Source organism: Acanthochromis polyacanthus, chromosome 17, assembly GCF_021347895.1.
Source record: "Acanthochromis polyacanthus isolate Apoly-LR-REF ecotype Palm Island chromosome 17, KAUST_Apoly_ChrSc, whole genome shotgun sequence".
Lineage (NCBI taxonomy): Eukaryota > Metazoa > Chordata > Actinopteri > Pomacentridae > Acanthochromis > Acanthochromis polyacanthus.
In genome coordinates, this window is record NC_067129.1 from 36643287 (window position 1) to 36656966 (window position 13680).

The 13680-nt window shown below is 41.8% G+C and overlaps 1 protein-coding gene across 5 annotated transcripts in view; it reads left to right on the top strand.

The window, feature by feature from the left end:
• amot (angiomotin) overlaps positions 1-13680 on the top strand; it is a 101441-nt gene that overhangs the window by 71059 nt on the left and 16702 nt on the right. The window lies entirely within an intron of this gene.

Genomic DNA, 13680 nt, shown 5'->3' on the forward strand with positions numbered 1-13680 from the left:
GGTGAACTCCAAGGCCAAGGTACATCAGTGTCAGATCGCACCATTCGTCGTTGTTTGAGCCAAAGTGGACTTCATGGGAGACGACCAAGGAGGACACCACTGCTGAAAAAAACTCATAAAAAAGCCAGACTGGAATTTGCAAAAATGCATGTTGACAAGCCACAAAGCTTCTGGGAGAATGTCCTTTGGACAGATGAGACCAAACTGGAGCTTTTTGGTAAGGCACATCAACTCTATGTTCATAGACTCAAAAACCAAGCATACGAAGAAAAGAACACTGTCCCTACGGTGAAACATGGAGGAGGCTCAGTAATGTTTTGGGGCTGCTTTGCTGCATCTGGCACAGGGTGTCTTGAAAGTGTGCAAGGTACGATGAAATCTGAAGACTATCAAGGCATTCTGGAGAGAAATGTGCTGCCTAGTGTCAGAAAGCTTGGTCTCAGTCGCAGGTCATGGGTCTTCCAACAGGACAACGATCCAAAACACACAGCCAAAAACACCCAAGAATGGCTGAGAGAAAAGCGTTGGACTATTCTAAAGTGGCCTTCTATGAGCGCAGATCTGAATCCCATTGAACATATGTGGAAGGAGCTGAAACATGCCATTTGGAGAAGACACCCATCAAACCTGAGACAACTGGAGCTGTTTGCTCGTGAGGAGTGGGCCAAAATACCTGTTGACAGCTGCAGAACGCTCATTGACAAATACAGAAATCGTTTAATTGCAGTGATTGCCTCAAAAGGTTGTGCAACAAAATATTAAGTTATGGGTACCATCATTTTTGTCCAGCCCTATTTCATTAGTTTGTTTTTTTAAATAATTATGTTAATCAACAATTCAAAAGTGATGGCTGATTTTGATTATTTAATTTTCAATAAATTTTTATTTATTGTTACTTTTGTGAGTTTCAAGTGATTTCAGTGAGAATTGTGGGTTTTTCCTTCTTTAACTGAGGGGTACCAACAATTTTGTCCACGTGTGTAAGCTGACATTCTTTATTAGAATTCCCTGTTAAGAGCCAGCGAGGGCAGTGCTACACGTCAGTGGTGACGTGCAGGGAAACAAAAAGTGGACAAGCCGAAACAGGACGGACAGGGACTAGCAAGCAGTGCTATTACATCTGAAGAATATCAGGTGCTGTGTTATTCCTGACTATTAATTACCCATCAATAAGACAAACAAACAAACACAAAAAAACAGAAAAACCAAACAAAAAAATAAATAAATGAATAAATAACCAAACAGTACTGAACACCATAGTTGTGTGAGTGGAATAAGCCAGAAGAAAATACTAGAGAAAAGATACTAGAGAAAAGGAGAGTGGGTTTAGTGTGAGTTTAGACTCTGGAGAATCTCAGCACATTCTGGTGGGTCCCATCACTGCTCAACAGTGGTACTCGACAGGAGCTGGTGAGACCTGATCAAGCATGCACATGGTAGTGTGAAGGACCCCAAAGCCCAGAACAGCTATCACGGCAATGCAGGGCCAAGCCGACAGGGTGAGAGATTAACATTCATCAGTAACGGAGTTCTGTGAAGGAACATTAATGTAGATTCATTTCTATCTGCTGATAATCAACGAACTGCACCTCCCGACAGCAGTTATCGATTCGTTATGATTGATCAGCTGTGACCTGCAGGACACTTAGCTACAGCTAACAGTTTACTAATTTATGACACTAACAACCCTGGTTTAGCATCAGTGTAAACACAAAGTTTGGAAACGTAACCTGAGATTTACAGAACAACTTTAAAACATGTTAGAACATGTTTATATCAGAGGTTACAGTCTGATGTTAACTTACAGTAACTTCAGCTACAGTTACGCATGTCACTGCTTTATGTGTGATATTGTCCAGGTGTAAAGAAGAGTACAGCTACTTACAAAAATGACTTTAACACTTACCTGTACAGTTTAGCTTGACTTTTGGAGGCTAATGTTGTTAGCCGCAGCTTCGGTAAACAGCATATCCGGTAAATGAAGGCGGGACAGGAAGTCTTTGGCTCTCAGTCAGTCTGACCAGAGCCCTAGAGATAGTAAGAGTTGCGACACTCATGCTCTCGCAGCGGTGTGGTCACGTGGTTCATGTCAGCCTGAGTAGTTCCAAACAGGCAGCGCTGTCATTTCCTTCTATGGGACTGAGAGCGGCAATTATATTTCACGGTAAAAAAGGAATAAAATCACACCTCCAAGTACTTGTTTGATTATTAATTCATTGGAGTATGTATGTAAATGTCAGTTTTACATTTTGAGCCATTAGGTGACATATTAAAGACACTTTTGGGGTTTTGGAGGGAATGTTTCACATTCGTGTTAGCATGGAAAATCGACTTTTACACAGAAATGTAAGATGATTGAAGATGTTAATTTTTGCCCAGCTGGATTATTGTATTTCCAGACAATGTCTATATTTCTCTGATTCACTTACCCGTAGTCTGGGAGTTATTGAAAAGCAGAGTAACAACAGTCCATTCAGCAGATAGTGTCCAGCCACTTCTGATGAGGCAGGAGTTGACTCACTATAACCATTTTAAGACATACACAAAATATATATTCAAGAATAACAACTCATTATGCTTTGATGAATGAAATAGTATGTTTTATTGACAATGGGAGAAACAACAACATGTTATTTTTTACTTAGTACTCTTTGATGAGGGTCTTCGTGTCTTCAGTGAGGGCTCTCGGGATATTGGCGGATAGATAGATACGATAGATATTAATAAATATATTTGTTAAATACTTACAAGTATAAGTTTATGCATTATAAAGGGTCTCATATAAAGGATGTAGTCTTGACAATTAAAAAGAGGTAGCGATGTAGCTAGGCAGCTTTCAAAGAAGAGCTAACAAGCACATGGCAATGCCTGAAAGTCGGTCATCTGCCAATATTCACAAATACAGATTAATGTATGCACCACAAAGGGCTTCTCATATAATATAAAGACGTTAAAATTAAAAAGAGGTAGCGACTCATCAACAATTAATCCATCAATATATCCCTGGAGATAACTTCACAGCTAACAGCAGAGTCGAGCTAAAAAAAAGTAGCAGAAATTCGGTCGTCTACCAAGATAAAAAATATATATAATTACGCTGCGCAAATACAAATAAAGCTCAGCATATGCATCATAAAGAGCCTCTGACAAAATATGGGCAGTTGACAATTCAAAAGAGGTAGGCATTTCATCAACTTATCTCCACATATACTCAACGACCTGCAGTGCAAATGAACGGTGGCTATCACTGTCGAAGCGGTGCTAGGAACTAAACAAGCCTCCACAACCCGGAAGTAGACCGGAAGAAAGTGTACAACGGCACCCTATGGGGGTGTCGCAACTCTTACTATCTCTCGGGCTCTGAGTCTGACCAATCACTGCTCTCTGGCTCCGCCCTTGTTGATGTCACTGGCTCCAAAAATCCAAGATGTCACCCAGGAAGTAGCAAAATCTGGGCTTCATTTTGTCAGTGCAGAAACCAGTGGGTGACGTCACGGTAGCTACGTCCATCTTTATATACAGTCTGTGGTTGTAATAGGCTAGCTCACCGGCTCAGTATCTTCCTGTCTGCACTGTGATCACCAGGTTGAGTCCAAGCCGGACCTCCAACTCTCTGTTGAGAAACGCACATCAGCTCAGTAGCTTGTTTTACGCTTAAGGCAGGAACAGACTGACAGAGCCACGGGAGAAATAAAAGTTATGCTTTGCACCACTATGGCTCACACAATAGCTACTTGTGCTAATTAAAGTGACAAAAAACTTATTGGTTATCGTTCACTCGCATCAAAGCGACCACTTGAAATTTTAACTGGCACACTCAATAAAAGGTTGCATGCGTGACTATTTTGGTTGCAGTCTGGAGCCATGCTAGATCTTGTGCTAGCGCGAATAATGTGCACTATTTTCACAATGATGTAAGGAGAGGTTGAATTTAGCCCATTTATGCCAGTGATAAGAGATGATATCAAAGCTAAAAACAGTGAGCTTCCCCATTTGGATGCGTGTTTCTTCTGGTCAGACTCAACACCTTCAAGCATGCTTACTAAGGTTATCATGCTGACTGCATTATGTTGAGCAAATACTTCGACCATAAAGCCTTACTCTGAATAAATACAGCATAGCGTTGACGTAAGTAGAATACACTACAAGAGAGAAGTAGCTGTTGAAAATAAAACGTATTTAGTTTAGCCAGCCAGTCCATGGGTTCCTCTCATCATTAACAACGGAGCAAACAAGCTGCTGCACAAACTAACATCCAACTTGACGTGGCCTGTTGAAGTTGGTCAAAACTTACAAGCTGTTGTCAATAAGAATGTTTGCTTTCAAAGTCAACATTGTAATTATGAAGGGTTTTGACTTGTTTGTACCTAGAGGAAAAGTCCTGAAGTCTGGAGAGAGTTGCGGACATCTGGGCGCATCAAACCGAAGTCAAAATGTCCACTGCAGCTCCTCTGCAAAAGTCTGTTTCTCAATATGCGTTCTTGTCCGTACTTGCGTTCTCGCTTACTCGTGAAACATCATCAGATGGAGACCAAGTACTGTTCCAATTCAGAGAACGCATCTGACCGAGAACGCATGAAATAGCTGGAAGTGTTCTCATTCCGTCCACATTTGTCTAGACTGCATCGGACCAGACTTGTGCTGACTTGGGGCGGTCCAATAACCCATAATGCATTTCGCGCCGACCATCGGGAAAGGCTGAGGACGAAACTTTCAGAGGAAACACAAGTTTTTTGGGGAATACTACTGTTATTATGATACAAAATCTAGTTTTCAGGTTATTTCAAGCGAGAAAGTAGTTGTGTAAACATCAAATATGGGGCTGCCAACTTTTGACCAGACTTTAGAGTGAGATTTGGTTTGTGCGGCATGCTGATGCAGGGTCTGGGCGTCTTCCCCCAGAAAATTTTGAAAATGACGGATCCTATTTCCTGCATTCTGGTGTATTTTATTACTGGTGCATTTTGCCTGTTAAAATGTTATTATTAAGACAACATTAAGGGATAATTAAAAAACAAACAAACATTGAGCTTAAAAAAAAGCATGAGCAGGCAGTATTTAAAATGATTCTTCATGTAAAATATGGATGAAAGTTCTGTGGCTGGATGTACACAACACATTTCAGTATTTTCCATAAATATATGCATAATTGAAATAACTCCAGCAACCACTTTGTAACATTTGTCTTGGAGGATTCTAATGCACACACTCAACAGCTTCAAGTTGACCACATCAGCCAACTAAACAATAAAAAGTGCTGAAGCAAAAACAAAACATATCTTCATAACTTTAATTATCCATTCACTGAACAGATTTACAATCAGGCACTAAACTCTGTCCCACAGGAGCAGCTCTCACGTACTGCTGAGTGAACGGTTGATAGTAGACAGCCGGGCGGCGGACCGGTGGAACAGCGGCATACCACCACCGGAACTTTTACCAGTACTGCATACCGCCACCAGATTTTTTGCCGGTATGCAGTACCGAACCGTACCGGCTAATTTTCACCCCTGCTGTGAATACTAAGAACAGAGAATAATAAATTGTTGAAACAGTTGGTCTGTCCTTCTGTAATTGAAAGCTAAACAGGAAATGATTCACTGAGGATGTCGTCCATTCAATCTGCTTCTTCACAACCAGATGAGGTTTTCCTTCTTTTGGCTTCACTCAGAAGATCCTCACAGTGAACATGAGACACCTGAGATGAAGACAGACGTCATAGTATCAGCATCAACAGCAGAGGTTCATTTTAAAGTGACCCTGGAAAGATTTCCTATTTCATGTAGTTTTCTAAACACTAAAAGACAGAAAGGCTTTAGTCACTTTAGCTTTAGGGGAGAGGATTTTATTATCCAGCTTATATGTGCTGTAATTTGAATGTAACAACTGTTGTGTTTATCATTATTTGGTCATATTTGGGGAGATTTTTTTTCCAATATGCACAGCAGGAATATGTACTACAACATGTGAATCAGTCATTAAACAACGTTAATCATTAGAGAGTAGATTTAGTGTTTCCTCCAGTTTAACTACAGAGATTCAGCAGATATTCAGGACTACTGACAACACAGAACCTTACTGTTTTAATCACATTTAGGTTTCTCTAAATGTTACATTAATGTGAACCAGCATCTCCACTGACAGTTTTATCAACTAAATGTGCCACATTACACTAACACAACACACTTCAGCTGTTTACATGACACACAACACAAACATCGTTAACTTAATGCTATGTTAGCTTTAGTTAGGCTACGACGGAGCAGCTAGCTCGGTTAGCATCAATAATTCACATTAATGCTAATATTTACGCTTTTCTCTGGTCAACACACACAAATAAACTCCACCAACATCTGGAGTGCATGGCACACATTATATCTAACACTAAAGCTGCATATGGAGTGCATTAAAAGCAGTATCGATAAGAAAATAAACACTTGCCGAACTATCAGAGTCCCTTCAACGTCTGCTGGTAGGATCAGTCGAAGGTAGAAAACTGGTAAAAACAAGCCAATGGCAGAAAAACTGTCTGTGGAGAAGATTCTGCTGCTCCACTGATAAATAAACCAACAGTTATGTTATCAGAATTAAATCCAAATGAGGAGAACAGAGTCTCAGCTGCATTCTCCAGATGACCTGTTAGTCATTCCAGACCGGACTGTCAGTCAAGTAACCCTGCTCCCTGACCTCACAAAACTTTAACGCTTTATTAAAAAGTCAATATTAATTTATTTTAAGATCGGCCACCTGATCTCTCATTTTGATCATGAAAACTGCCGAAAAAAAATCATGAGCTGTCGAAAAGCAGTCTATCAAATTTTAGTGTTTCCCGTGATGAATTGGGGTCTATGGAGTCCGAGCTTTTTGGAGCCAGCCCCTGGCGGACGGTGTGATATTGGAAGTTTTTGGCACTTCTGTGTTGGCTTCATTTTTGGAGTCAGATGCTATGTCCATCTTTGTATACAGTCTATGAGCTGAACACTGTTGTTGACAAGAACTGGAGCATAGAAAAGCTCACTGAAAGCTTGGATCTTATGAGTGGCTTGAATGACAACTTTAGACCCCTTAGGAGCTTTGGCGCAACGTTTTTCGTAAAGATCAGAAAGGTCATGCGAATCAGATAGGGAATCAGACACTTTACCCACACTGCCCCTCTCCCGGTGTGGGTTATCTAGTTTAACTGTTGGTTCTGTCTGACAGCATTGTCACTGTGCTGAAGACAGCGTTGGCTGTTCCACTGTGGACAGTCTTTTTTCCAGTGACCAGGAGATAAGCATTTGAGACATCTGTTTTCACGTCTGCAGTGAGACAAGGTAGAATGATCAAGACTCTCACAAACCCTACACAACTTCTGAGAAGGCCGAGGCAATGTGGTTCACTTACTGAGGTTCGTTGTCACCTGTGTCTGTTGTGTGACTAGTCTGTCCAACAGGTCATTGTCGACAATGGTAACAGTAGATGGAGCCGTATTGGCGGCCCCTTTTCATTGTGGACAGCAACATCATAGACCACAGGCCCATGGCACTGAGAACGAACCTCTTGTGCTGCTGCATTTGGTTTAAGCAACCTCGTTGTGGCAGCCCTCATTCTTTTCTCCAGCATATGCTCATCAAGTCTCTCTTGTATTTCACAAGCTGACCATTTCCCTGCAGCTTCAAATTTGAAAACACTGGAGAGAGACTGATCAGGACAGTGTTTGATGAACATCATGCTGACCTCATGGCCTGGGTCTTCGATGCTGCAGCCCTCTCTCTTTAAGCATTCATCCGTCACATTCACTGTCTTATTCAACCTGATCCAATACTCCATGGCGTCCTCACCTGGCATGGGCAGAGTGTTGTAGAAATCTGCAGATGAACTGAGGCGGTGACATCATCAAATACGCCGGTGTTCCAATTGCACTTTAGCTTCGATGCGTTCTTGCGTTCATGCAAGTCTGGATTTGCTAGAACAAGTTCGTTCTCGCCAAGTACGTGAGTACAGACTGGCGTACTTGGAATTGGGAAATGGCCAAAGTCTTTTACCGGTCAAAATAGCAGGTGGTCAAAGGGCAGTGGGCGGAGTGTCACCACAAAACATAACTATTTCATTAATTTCCATCATGACTGATACATGTGTAACGGGTGTATGTGGGTTCCTCTGCAAGTCCGCCTTCACACCCTTTATTGTTGTCTTGCGTTGTGTTCTTTTCCTTTTCTTGTCGTGCCGTAAATAAACAGACAGGCCTGCAAGATGCTGCTAAACATACTTTTAATTCCCGTCTCTCCAACCTACAGTTAATGCCCACTAATCATATGTCCATACGCCGCTCCATCTCTCTAACGTGCAGATAATGTCCCTTAATCATGTGACCATACCGCCGCTCCATCTTTTCTTAACGTGGAAATAATGTCCATTCATCTCATGACGATCTCCAACGTAAAAAATCCATTCGGCCTGTGTCGATCTTCAATGTAAAACGTCCGATTGGCTGTATGTATCTTCTTGATTCGTCGATCCGACGTTCGGTCCTCACTTCCAGCGCATAGTCATGACCTCATCAAAAAACACGATTCTCTTAGAGACGGTAATAACTCCGACAGCAATGAAAAATAGAATACATTTTAGACACAGAATACAAAACAAAACAATTGTTTACATGAATTTTTTTGAAAGTTGGTGGAATTTCATATATGAAAATACAGCTATTATTTCAACCTGGTTACATTCACCCTTCCTGAAATTCACCAACACCACAAATTTGCATGAAAAACACAAAAGCATAATGTCCATTCAGGCAAGAAAAATCCTGGCACTCATGGTCTGGGTCCACCGATGCTGCGGCCCTCTCTTTTTAAGCATTTATCTGCCACATCCACTGTCTTATTCAACCTGATCCAATACTCCATGGCATCCTCACCTGGCATGGGCAGAGTGTTGTAGAAATCTGCTAGTGGCATGCTCGAATACCTGAGTTCACTGAAGTGCTGCTTTAAGACAAAATAATGTGAGGATCAGCAATATGGTCAATAGAGGTGTTGTACGTACCTTTACCCTCAGCACATCACCAGCCTTGCCCATAAGCCTTGCTAAGATTTCTTATGACTGTTCGTGGACTGGGATAGCACGTTTCTTCAAATACAGAGTCATAAGGTTTTGCCAGTCATGAATTGTAAAGCTATCATCACCTCTGAACATAGGCGGTTCTCTCGTATCCGAGTTCAGAACTACATTAACACTTGGGAGCTGTCATGGTTCCTTCCTCCTCTGTTGCGCCTCTGGCTGCACCGTTGTTCTGGCCTCAATGGCCCCAGCTGCGAAGGGGAACGTAGCTGGATTTGATCAGTCATCAGCTGTGGATAAAGCCGGGTTCGCCCTTCCCCTCTCCGCCAGATCATAGCGTCAGCTACCAGTTCTCATCTGTCTGCCTGCACGTCAGCCTGTTCCGCCGGGCTACCGTTAGCCGCAGCTGCTGGCATCTGGAGTGAGCTGCTAAGAAGTGGAGCAGATACCGCCAGCTCCTTCCCCAGAACTCTGTGTGCACTCCCGTGCTTCACCTCGCCCCCCTCAACAGCCATCCTTTGTCTGCTTGAGCACGTCTCCCCTCAGACGCCAATTCCCCGAGCCTGCCTGCGCCTCCCGCCTTAGTTTATCATGTTGTGAGTTTGGCCGTTTTGTTGATTTTGGTCTAATCTATGGCTATGTGCATCCTTAATTCCTCCTGTTGTGTTGCTTACGAGAAGATTTTGGGTTTTGGTTATTTCTAAGTTTATTTGGCTTGACCCTGGTTTAGTCAATACTCTCCTTCAGGCGTTTTGCTGTCAGCCTTATTGGTTTAAAAAACAGTTTTATTTGATCTGTCTCTTCCTGCTCTTTCGTGTCTGCACTCTGGGGTCAAACCTCCAGCCTCTGTGACAGGAGCGTCGTCTCCACTGACTGTGCAGAAGCTTCAGTGCTCTGTGTGCTCCTGTCTAACTGTAGCTGAGCAGAAATGGACTTACCTAGCTTCTCAGCTAACTGTGTGATAAGAGAGTTCAAGTCTGTGCTCTGATCAACCTGCCTCGGCATGGTGTGACCAACATGTCTTGTGGAAGTTAGTTTTGGAGTGTCAAACACTGAGTCTCGAAATTCTGGTGTTCTGACCTCCAGAGGTAAAGTAAGAACCCCTCCACCAACACCAAACTGGTTATCATAAGTCTCATGATCAACATTCTCACCTTCCTTGTCAAGGAAATACATCCCTCCCTCTGCCATGGTACTATCACTCACCACATGGGAAGGGAAAAAAAGAAAAAAGTGCAAACGATTAAGCTAAATTAAAACATGGTTACACCACCCACAGGCATTGAAAACCACATAAGGTAATAACCAAAATACACCAAGAGCGAAATACACTCACACAAACCTCAAGAAAAAATATTGTCCTTCAGTCCAGCCACATAAAGTTAGAAAAAAAATCGGTGTCTTCTACTTCTTCTTTCTTCTGAACAAAGTCCACTTTTGGTCGATATAATCTCAGTCCACGTAAAATACAAAAATTTGAAATTATTTAAAAACCTATCTTCATGCTGCGAGCTGCGAGATGCTGAGTTTCCCTGAGAAATAAATGCAAGGATGTGATTTGAGGAAAGTGAAATTATCTGAAAAATTCAGCTGGGGGTCTGGGGGTCAGCGGGTCCAGGGCAGCGCCTGGTGGGGGGACAAGGGGGCAAAAAATAAAAATAAAAACGCGTGAAAATCAGTTTAACATTCAGAGTTAAAGAGGGCGGCCGTATTTCTCGCTGTGCAGCAGCCCGAGCGGCGTCTACTCTTTATTATCCAATGGTTGCAAGTACACACTACTGATCCCGTATGTTTGGTCCTGTTGTCGCGTCTCTTCCCTCCGCCGGGTGAAAAAATTGCTGGGCATTTGGTGGTTAGAGCGCTTTTCGTACAATTTCCTGGCATGATTTTTCGTTTTCATGTGGTCTATCAGCGCTTGGCATCCTCTGTCACTGTATTTTGTCTCATCGTCGCACACCATGCACCTCGCTTTCCCAACTACATCTAACTTTCGATAATGCTCTCCAATCTTTGTTTCCAACTCGTGCTTTTGCCAGCGTACTGTTGACAACTACGTGCGATCCAACCCTATACCCCTTACACCTTATATTTTTTTTTCTCATCAAATTTGGGCGATTCACGTTGGGTCTCAAAATTGATACACCAAATAACATGCTTGATACGATCTCGGAATATCTAAAAGTCGTACCTTCGGGGAAACGAAATCGGATTTTTTGGGGTGGAAAAATCAGATTTTTTTTTTTTGAAACGTAAAAAAAGCGGAATTCCGCGAATTCGCGGAAAAATCACATCCCTGTAAATGAGAGGCACAAAGTTTTATACCCCATCATGAAAGAACACAGGCAGAAAGGTAAACGGACTGCACTAGTTGTGGACAAACTATACATAGATGGGCAGCTCTTTCGGGAATCTTCCATTACCCCCTGGCTCTTCTAATAATAATAATAATAAAGACTTAAACACTTAGTATACCACTTATTAATTTAGTTTAGAAAACGTAATAAAAAAATAATAATCAAAATCACACAAATGTAAATGTGTCACTCTATCTACACTCCCCACAGGAGAACCCCTTCCTCCTCCTACTTTTCTGTCTCTCCATCTCTATATGTTTCCCTTTACCCCTCTCCCCCTCTCACACACTCACCCCCCTCACTTTCACTCACACCCTATGTACCCCCCATGTTTATTGTGCTTGTATGTTTTATAACGTGTTGATAGTTTTTCAGGCAATGTTGTGCTATTATGTAATGCATATATAGATCCTGACTTGCTATGTACATCACTCTCCAACACCCACAGCTCACAGACAGCAACAAAAACAACTCACAAGGACACACACAGACGATATTCTATATTGCTACTTATTCAATGACTGGACTTCTCTCTTTATGTTCAAGTTAAATATTGTTGCCTGGAATGTTCATGGCATATGCTCACAAACAAAAAGAGTTAAAATTATGGATTATGTCTCCAAATTAAAAGCAGATATTTTGCTCCTCCAAGAAACGCATCTAGTAGAATCAGAAGAAAAATCTATATTAGATTCGAATTGTAATATCATCTTTTCATCTTGTTATGAAATCTTGTAACAGCAGACAAAGAGGGGTCTCCATTTCAATCCATAAGAGAGTACCATTCTCTTTAAATAGCACAGTAACTGACTCAGAGGGCAGATATATTATTATTCAGACAACAATCTTTAATAAATTATATTCAATTGCAAATCTGTACGCCCCGAATAATGATGATCCAGCCTTCGTTCACGTGGTTTTCTCCCACTTAGCAGACTTATCTGCTAACTCAACAACCATTATCGGTGGTGACTTCAACATAGTATTAAACCCGTCACTAGATCGATCTAATAGTCCAATACATGCAAAACAACCACAATCAGCTAAAGTCATACAGGATTATATGAAAGATTTTGGACTAGAAGATGTATGGAGACTCAAAAACCCAACAAAGAGGGACCATACTTTTTTCTCTCAGGTGCACCAAACATTTTCAAGAATTTACTTTTTCCTCTCAAATAACTCTATCACACACAAAGCTACTACTAAAATTCACCCAATCATTATCAGCGACCATGCACCAATATCTCTCAGCCTGCAAACAGATTCCATCCCTAAACCTCCTCAGACTTGGCGCCTACACATCTCTTTACTCGAAGACCAGTAATTTGATTGAATAATAAGAAGTGAGTGGGCAGACTTTCTAAAAAACAATGACTCTTATGATGTATCTCCATCTTTACTTTGGGAAACTGGAAAAGCCGTAATCAGAGGCAAAATAATATCGTACTCCTCGTACAAGAAAAAAAAAGGATCAACGACTACAGGAAGAAATTGAGGAAAAAATTAAAGAACTTACAGAGAACTATGCAATAAATCCAAGTGATCAATTATGGTCTGAACTACAAAATGTTAAACTAAAACTCGATAATATCTTATCAAAGAAAACAGAGTTCTTACTACAACAGCTGAGATATAATGATTTTCAATTCAATTCAATTTTATTTATATAGCGTCAAATACAGTCAAATCGTGTCAAGACGCTTTACAGAACCCATATGCCTGACCCCCAGAGCAAGCCCAAAGGCGACAGTGGCAAGGAAAAACACCCTTTTAACAGGGAAGAAACCTCGAGCAGAACCTGGCTCTATATAGGGGGAACCCATCTGCCTGCTGGCCGGGCGGGTTGAGAGGGACAGATTAGGGCAAGGGGGAGGGATGGGAGAAGAGGGAGGGGTGGGAAAGCAAGGAAAACCCAACACACATTTGGATACATGCATGACAGGATATGTGAACCAAACAAAGTATAAGCTAACATTGAAAACTGACTCATAGTTTACTCTTATGACGTATGGCTCTGACATTAAACATACTCCATATATAGCTAGCAGTAAAATTCAAACAGTATGTAAGTTAGCATAACAAGTATAGTGAAGGCGATGCAGAGTTGACTGGTGGAAAAGGGGAGTTGGAAGCAGAGGGCTGGAGGAAGGTCAGCAGCAGCATCCCACAGTGGACGTGATGGAGACTGGACCAGCTGGTGGAACATCGACCGCAGATCTGAAGCATCCAGCTCTGGGACCAGGGACACTCGGAGAAATAGCACAGGGGGAAACAGAGTGAA